The sequence below is a fragment of the Manacus vitellinus genome, unplaced genomic scaffold (genome assembly GCF_001715985.3).
Source record: "Manacus vitellinus isolate BGI_N305 unplaced genomic scaffold, ASM171598v3 scaffold_19_pilon, whole genome shotgun sequence".
Taxonomy (NCBI): domain Eukaryota; kingdom Metazoa; phylum Chordata; class Aves; order Passeriformes; family Pipridae; genus Manacus; species Manacus vitellinus.
The window spans coordinates 1,358,632-1,367,130 of NW_021939395.1; the positions used below are offsets into that span (position 1 = coordinate 1,358,632).

At 43.4% G+C, this 8,499-nt stretch overlaps 1 protein-coding gene across 1 annotated transcript in view; it reads right to left on the minus strand.

The window, feature by feature from the left end:
• The window catches only part of LOC103767706 (fibronectin type-III domain-containing protein 3a), a 35,061-nt gene extending 26,812 nt beyond the window's left edge, over positions 1-8,249 (minus strand). Inside the window, exon 1 of the mRNA XM_029959119.1 lies at positions 8,148-8,249. The gene's annotated coding sequence lies outside the window, so the exon portion shown is untranslated. The remainder of the gene's footprint in view (positions 1-8,147) is intronic.
• Positions 8,250-8,499: the final 250 nt, after the last annotated feature.

Here is an 8,499-nt window from a genome sequence, read left to right on the forward strand (position 1 = left end):
GGGGGGTCTCACCTGAGACAGGGGCAGAGGGGCAGAATCCCCCCCTGCCCTGCTGCCCATGATCCCTGTGGGATCAGCCCAGGGCACGGGGGGTTCTGGGTGTCAGGGCATGTCCAGCCTCTCACCCACCAACACCCCCAAGTCCTACCAAATCCCACATCCCTAAAAGTCTGTCAGTGATTCCAGGCTTCCTCTAAATCCTCTCTTTTACCCCAAGCCAAGTCAGCTTGGAGAGGTAACCCCAGCTGGGGGGGTGTTCATGGCCCAAAATGACCAACCCACCCATTGGGAGAACTGTATCAAAGAGCTTCTCGGGTCCTAAAGCCACTTTGTTCCATCAAATCTCAGGAATAGGGGCTCAAACTGCTTTGGCCATGGTCTGTTCTTGGGTATTTTGAGTTAATCCTCAGTAGTAACTCTCCAAGTGGTCAGGGGGAAAAAAAATATGGAAAAAGTGCTTGCACTGAGAATTGACAGGCTGCACTGACATTAAAGATGAGCTAATACACTAAATTTTAAATTGTAGTCTAAAATAAGCAAGAATAATCCCATCTGGAAGTGTTAAAGACTAGGCAAATTTTGTAATTTATAGGAATTTACTGCAACTTAGTGAATCATTAAATATGAATCAATAGCAGAATTTCTAGAGGTGTCTCTCCAGCTTTGTCACCCTGTCCTGGAGATTTTTGAGTCAGTATGGAATTAAACAGATTGACTTTTAGAAAGTTTACATTTTGCAAGGGCATTTCTGACCTGATTCATTTCTTTGCAGTGGTTTCTATTACACATCAGCTAAAGGTCACTCCCAAACCTGGTCTGAGCTGAGGGATGAATTCAACCCATGAAGCATGAAAGCCATAAAAAATAAAATAATTGGGATTAATCACCTCTGAAACAAACCTGAAGCAGTTTTAGCTGAGCTGAAACAAGTGACAACGGAGATCACACTCCTAAGTTAAATAACTTTTGTTTCCACAGATTAGTTGTTCAACACACACGCATCTCAAAAGCTAAAATACTGCCATTTATTGCAAATTAAAAAAGTATTTTAAATTAAATAAAAGCAACTCCTATTGCAAAAACGGACCCTGGGACGTGTTCTGGAGTAATTCCACGCTGGGCTGGTGTAATATGGTCGCTCGTGTCAACCATATTCACAGAAAGGCCACATTTTCCACGCACAGTCTCAGCCACAAAGGCTTCTAAGAAACCCAGCGAAGCTCCAGGACTGGCCTGGAGCAAACAATTCCCGTACACAGCGGCTGGGCCTGACCTCACTTCCTGACAGAGGGAAAATGCCGAGCCTCTGGAAGGCTGGAACATTGGCCTTCCCTTTCTCCAGCCCGGATTCCTCCCCAGCAGTGCCGCTGGAGCCCGGCCAGCCCCGAGCAGCCGCGCAGGGCTCGCCGATCCCAGCTCCCATTTCCAGGGAAAACAGCTCTGGGCTCCTGCACGGAACAGGCAGAGCTCACTGAGGGCTGAATGATACTGGATCATCCTACCAAAGCCTGGAAAACATCAGGGGTTCACAAGACATTTGGAAATTCAAATCTAAAATTGTCTACAACAGTTTTGAAAGTGAAATAATGAGCAATTCCAGGACATGGAATTCCAGTTACTAACAAATAAATGGTGGGAGCTGATGACCTTAGAGGTCTTTTCCAATTTTAATGACTCTATAAATGCTCAGTAAACTCCTTGTAAGGACTCCCAGCGTTACTGACCCTCCTGTTTCCATTTCCAACCCCGCAGCTCAGGATGAGGCGCCACGTTCAGCTCTGGCACTTCCACTTGAATGACACAAGAGAAAACTACAACATTATAACAGCAATATACTGAAAAAAAACATGAAGTGGTGGCCAGAATAATTGTCCTGTATAAACACATCATTCCTGTTTTATCCAGAGTTTTTGGAGTAGTCACCAGTAAACAACAACACAGCAACCATTTACAGCCGTGTCTCTCTTTAGCCCCTCACAGTGAATTTGCAGGGCATGTAAAAACACAGAGATTGTGTTCTATAAAGAAATAAGACACATTTAATAAACTGAAAAAATAGCCTTTTCATTGGAATTGCATCCTTTAATCATTAATAGAAGGTGAGTTATCTATTGTGCAAATGTGTCACAGTGTTACGGATTTAGCAAGTTTTGAAAATCCTGTTGGCTCATGTTGAAATATTTTAGCAGTACTTCAATATATCCCACAATCTAAACAGGGGGAACACTGCAGACAGGAATGGATCAGCTTCATTCCACTGGCCAGCACAGAACGTGAACAGTGTTCATAAACAGCAAAAAATTAGTTTATAATCCCAGACAGAAGCTATCCCACATTATCATCATTTTCATTATAGTCAGTGCTGGATTTAAGATGAGAAAGTTCCTATTCCAAGGAGCTTATTACTGAAATGCAGACTTTAATTTTTATTGAAATCCAGCATGCCTGAGTTAGAAAGAACAATGTGTCCAGGATGGAGAGCTGGGAATTCAGCAGAAACTTCCTGATTTCCAGGTTCAGTGCCTTATGCAACCTGCCAGCCTGAGCCTGGGTTTTCATTTATTGCAGGAAGCAAACTACCACAATACTGCTATTTACTAAGGGCAGCATTGTATCAAACCCTAAAGCTTTAATTGCACTTTTTTATACTGACAGAACTACTAATTATCACTATAAATATTATATAATATATAAAAATATAGTCAACATATTCTCTTTAAGTGGGGGGAAAAACTTATGTTCTCTGATAAAGAAAATTATGAATTATTGCCATGCCTTAAAATCCAAATCTCCTGCAAACTGAGGCTTCTGAGTGTTTTACACACATTCCACCCTGTCAGCTCAATTTTCCATCAGTCATTTCCAAAGGCTGTTCAAAGAACAACCACAGACCCTAACAAAAGTCATCCCCAACCTCAGGCTAAGGAATAACCTTGTCCTAAATATCCAGCATCACTTATGACTCCTAAAAAAACAGATTTGAAATTTATGCCCCACACAACTCAGAGGTGGGAAAAATCTTGGGGGGGGAAAAAAAAAAAAGACACAGGCTGCCCTCTGCCACCCACGTTTTTCAAATAAACAGCATTTTTAAGGTATCATCCCAACCCTAAAATAGTCCTCCTGTGCCCCAGGACCACACGTGAGACCCGCTGGGTGGACTGGTTTACTTTGAGCGAGACGAAGGCACCGAAAGGTTTAACAGAAGCTCAGTTAGACCTGAGCTCTGGAGGGACCACCACCACTCCATAAATCATCTGTTCCCCCACTAAATACATGTTTGGATTAAAATGTTGGGCATCATTTATAACGACACCCCAGTGAGTTTGTCAGCAGCATCTTGTGTGGAGTTTGGCTTCCAGCCAGGAGGGCAACACGACTTGGTGTGATCCTGAGAATGTTCACGACTGACCCAGCAAATGGGCTCAAATATTTGGAACACTGAGAGCCCAAAGCCATTCTGATCCAGGTAGGACTGACCCAGGTGAGCTCTGGGACCCCAGGAAAATGTTAAAAACTCAGTAAAACTGCACCCCAGCTCCACACACACAGAGGACCAGGTTTCTACACTCTGCTCCAAGTGTTTGCTTCCAGCAACCCTCAAATTACAGACGTATTTATGCTCACCTCACAGGGAACTGAGTCCTAAAACTCTCCATGAAGGAGGAGTAAGATTGGGATGGAAACCCTCATATCAGACACCGAAATCCCTGAAGCTACCAAGAAACAGCAGATAAAGCCCACGGAGACACGTGGGAGCTCTGACCTGAGGGACAGTATCCCCTTCCATCTTCCTCATCCACCTGGATCAGGTTCCTGCTGTGACCGTGCCAGGAAAGCAATAAAACAATTGCTCCTCTCCACCCTCACTCACAAACTCCCCAAGAACCACCCACTGCACTCCAGGATTGTTTTCCAGCCTGCAAGTCCATCCCTGAGGATTCCAGGGGACACAGAGGCCAATGACCAGTCGGGGGAGGTCACAGCCCATCCTCCAGAATCACGGACTTTTCCAGGGACTGCACAACTTTCTGCTGTTCTTCCCAAGAGAAACTGCCCTGGAAAGAGCTGTGAGCTGGGAATAAAGAACCTGTCACTGCCAGAGCACATCAGGTTTGATCTGAGCTCTTATTTAACAATATGCTCACGTGAGGGCCACGTCTGTCCTCGGAATTATTCTTTTATGAGGCCTGCAAAGTTTGCAGTAACAGTTTCTGTAATGCAAACATGACATAACTTTTAGATAAATATTTTCCTTCATTGCTTTAGTTATAATTTTATGTCTTTTCTCTCATTGCCAGAAAAGCAGAGCCAAATCCTAAGCACTTGTGTGCTGCTTCCTAATTGACCAGTCCCATAAACCCAAACCCAGGAGTTCCTGAAACATCCTAATCCTGCTTCTAGAAGAGAACTGAGCACCTCAAAGAACTGAGCCCTTGAAGTATTTCATTCTTATTTCAACTTAAAAAAATAATGGGACTAAGGTATTTTCCAGCTATATCAATGCTGTTAAAAAAAAAATAAAATAAATGTAAAACTGCTTCTTTCCACCTGTTAGGAAAATTACATGTTCTGGCATCAGCTGAGTTGCTCATTTTAAAGCAAGAATTTTTTAAGCTGATACGAAAAAGCTTTAAATAAATAAAATGTATTGAAGTCCAAGTGTGAAACTGAATTTTAACTGAATTTAAAACCACGTTATTCTGTTTTTTTAGGCCTTGAAGGAAACCAGTTTATTTAGACACTGACAACATACTATGGAAATTCTATATTCCAATGGTTATCTAAATCACTTGGAAACTATGGGAATAAGATACACTGTGGTCCACTGAAAAGTAATCCAAAAAAACTTCTGACCAAGGTCAGACAGCCCCAATCTCTAAAGAGCAAAAAGGCAGCTGGATTTTACACCTCAAAGAAACACAGCTGAGCAGGTGAAGCAAAGTGGTTCAAAGCATGCCAAGGTTTTACCAGCTGGGAACTGCATGTTCCTACAGGGACCTGCCCGTGCTTTGAGGCTCTGAAATCCAGGTTAAGGATCTGGATAACTGAGTACAACCCCTCCCAGTGGGAAAAATCTGAAGTGGATTGTAAAATTCAACCCGGTTTATGATCATTTTTTCTCCTGAAAATAAAAAATTTCTGCTCGTTTCCCAACCTTTTTGAAGTCCAAGGGAAAAAGTTCCATTTCCAAGACTGTCAAGAACCCAGAGGAATGGTTTGTTGTGTGTGCAGACACATCCATTCCAACAGGAACACATCATTCCATGGCACCTTGTTCGTCCCAGTCCCCTCCCTGCAGCGAGGAACACCCAGTTCACGGCAGGAATAAAGGTTAAGGATTTGGAAAAGCTTTGTTTTAGAATCTTCATGTGAGGAGCAGGTGGGAAGTGGCAAATTTCAGTGCCCACTGAGCTTGGCTGCTCTGCTTTGTCCTCTGTGTCTCCAGACCTGGGTGAAACCTCTGCCCTTTTTAGTGCCAGAGCTGGGTAATCCCTAAAAATGAAGCTGGAGAGCAAATATGGGATGGCAGACACACACACAGCTGGTGTGGCACAACCCCAAGGTGATCCAAAAGCTCTTTTCCAAACGCCTGCCTTCTGTATTCCAACAATTTATTTACTTTAGGTCTGACTCAGGGAGCCCAATCATGCAGATTATTAAAACCAACACAACAAGGCCACTTCCAGGAAAGGCTCCTACCACGGGACTGCTCCGAGCACACAGCTGGTGTCTCATCCAACAAAACAGGAGGGAAATCAGCACTTCCCAGGATGGAGACACAAGCAGGAGTTTGCTTCCAGGTTGCTGCAAAGGCTGATTTTCCAGCACTTTCTTCCAGCAAGTGCCTGATGCAGCCTGTCAGCACAGCAACACAAACAAGCCTTTTCCATTTAAGAGCCCTCCTACAAACCATGACTTCAAAAACAACCATAAAAGCCCAGTGAAAGCAAAGGATTCCTTCAGACTGGAAGAGATTATGCAAACTCCAAGCAAGGATGAATTATTTTGATACACCAACTGGAGACTGTTTTCCTTGTGCAACATGAGCAGAGGCTCAGGCTGTAACACTTTAGCTGAGCAGTGAAATTAGTCTGGTTAAAACAGGTTATACTTAAACTAAGGGCTAAAACACACCAATAAATTACTTTAATTACCACAGCTGAGCAGTCCCGTGGCAACAGACCATGTGCATTTTTGTAGTTCATGGAAAATGCAAGGGAAAATGCAAGGATGAGGTCACCCACATGAGGTTTGAGCAGGAGCACTTCCCTCAGAGTGTGACAGGCCAGTCTGGGCACAGAACCACTGACACAGCTCAGCTGATGGATGGCAACACACTGAAATCACTTCCTTCTGCATCAGCTTTAAATATGTATTAGTAAATCAGTTAATCTGCTGTAAATTTAGAAATATAATCATATTTTACATAAGAGCCTAAGTGGAAACTATCAGTTTTGAAGAACATAAGGATGACAGTTTATATGTAAGTTTTTATAAAGTTTATGCTTTAAGAGTTCTAGGTATTGAAAAGCAAAATGACAGTTTACAATACAAACTGTTGTTTACATAACACCTTCCAAACCTGAATAATTCTAACTAATTCTCACCCCTGACATGGCAATGGACAAAAATACACATATGGGTGAGCAGATTAAAGGTTCTGCTGGGAACAGCCAATCTGCTCAAAACCAACTGCACCATCCTGCAAGTCCTTCAGGAGACTAAAACCCCTCACACACAAACATTAAACTCTGCCTTCATCCCTCCAAGTACCTGCTGGAGGAGAAACCCAAGTGACACATGAGTGGCACTGATCACTCCACTGCTCTGGGACACTTTAATACCTCACTCAGCAGAACTGAGAGCAACTCAGCCCTGCTGAAGAGATACTAACGCTGAAGGTATTTGACAAAGGGCATTAAACAGCAGATAAAAAAAACTCCATCTGAATTTATAAACCTGTATTTAACCTGATTAAACGGTTTTCTTCCCAAATATCTATTCAGCTGCAGAGAATACAGCATGATAACCATGGTTTTTCTCCATATCTTGTAAGAAATCTATCTGCTGATCATCTTTTGCTTTCCAACACTGCTCCCCAAAGTCTTGTCTTGTGCTACTGTAGTTTCACACCACATTCTACTCTACATCCATCAGATAACACTCATTTTTTAATATAATTTCTTCTGTTGCATTAGAGAACTGTGAACCACCCATGTTTAGGAAGCTGGAGAAACTGCTCTTTGCTAAGTTGAAACTTGCACATTACACTTGAATTTTGGTGCATATTCATAACATGGAAGCTGATTCTTCACTAGAGGGGACTTGACCTCAGCAAAAACACCCTCCCCTCACAGAAAAACTAAACTGCCTGAGTGCCTTTAGATACAACAAAGTGATTTCTGAGTCACAAAGACTTTATACTGCACCTGCTTGTTCTCCCATGGAAAACACACTGGGCAGCCAACAGCTTCCAAAACTCACCTGGACTTTTGGCTACCTGTATTTTCAGGAATGCAATCCCCATGGTTTCACAAGGCTCTTACAGTGCTGTGCATTAGAAGATAACTCATGGGACTCCCCATTAAAAAAAAAAAAAGTGAAGTTGAAGAATTCTTGCTCTCAAACCCTGGCAAGTTCCTGACAGATTTCTTCCTGCTTTTCCAGCAGATCAGTTCCATGACCTGAGCAATTCCAGAGGAGTAACTCCATTCCATGGATCTGAGCAGGGCACTATCAGAACGCAGCTGTTCTCCACACAGGAAATACATTTTGCTAATATCAGAATTTACTTGCTTTATCCAAAGCCAATTATGCAACTCACTCCAAAACAAAACTTCCAGCTAAGGGATGGGAGGGAGAGAAAGAGTAAGAAATGTGAAAATGGAGGTAAGGCTGCCACCTGACAAAGCCAGTAGAGTTTCTGAGAAAACACTGACCCTCTTCCTACCTCAAGAACCCAATCAGTTCTTCCTTCCCTAATTCATTTTTCCGTTCGATAAATCATCCAGAAATTTCTTCCAGGAAAAGGAGTCCTAAGTTTAAAAGTCTGTCAAATATATTTATTTCAACCTAAGGTGTTACTTAGAGACTTAATGAGAAAGAAGTGCTTCAGAAAAGAACAGTAAGTTGTGTGTAATTACCGCTGACACTCTCCTGCCTCGGAATTCCTGCTGCTGGTGAGTGTCCCAGGGCCGGTGCTGCCGAGGGAGCAACAAGTGCTGCCCTCAGTCCTCTCTCTGCGGGCAAGAAAAAACAGTCATCTTCATTTTAGTGCCTAGGCAAGTCACAGCATCACAGAATGTGCTGGGCTGGAAGGGACCCACAAGGATCATCCAGTCCAACCCTCAGCCCTGCTCAGGCCCATCCCCAGGAGTCACATCATGAGCACATCCAGAGGATCAGCCAAACCCTCCTGGAGCTCTGGCAGCCTTGGGGCTGTGCCCACTGCCCTGGGGAGCCTGGGCAGTGCCCAACCAGCCTCTGGGGGAAGAA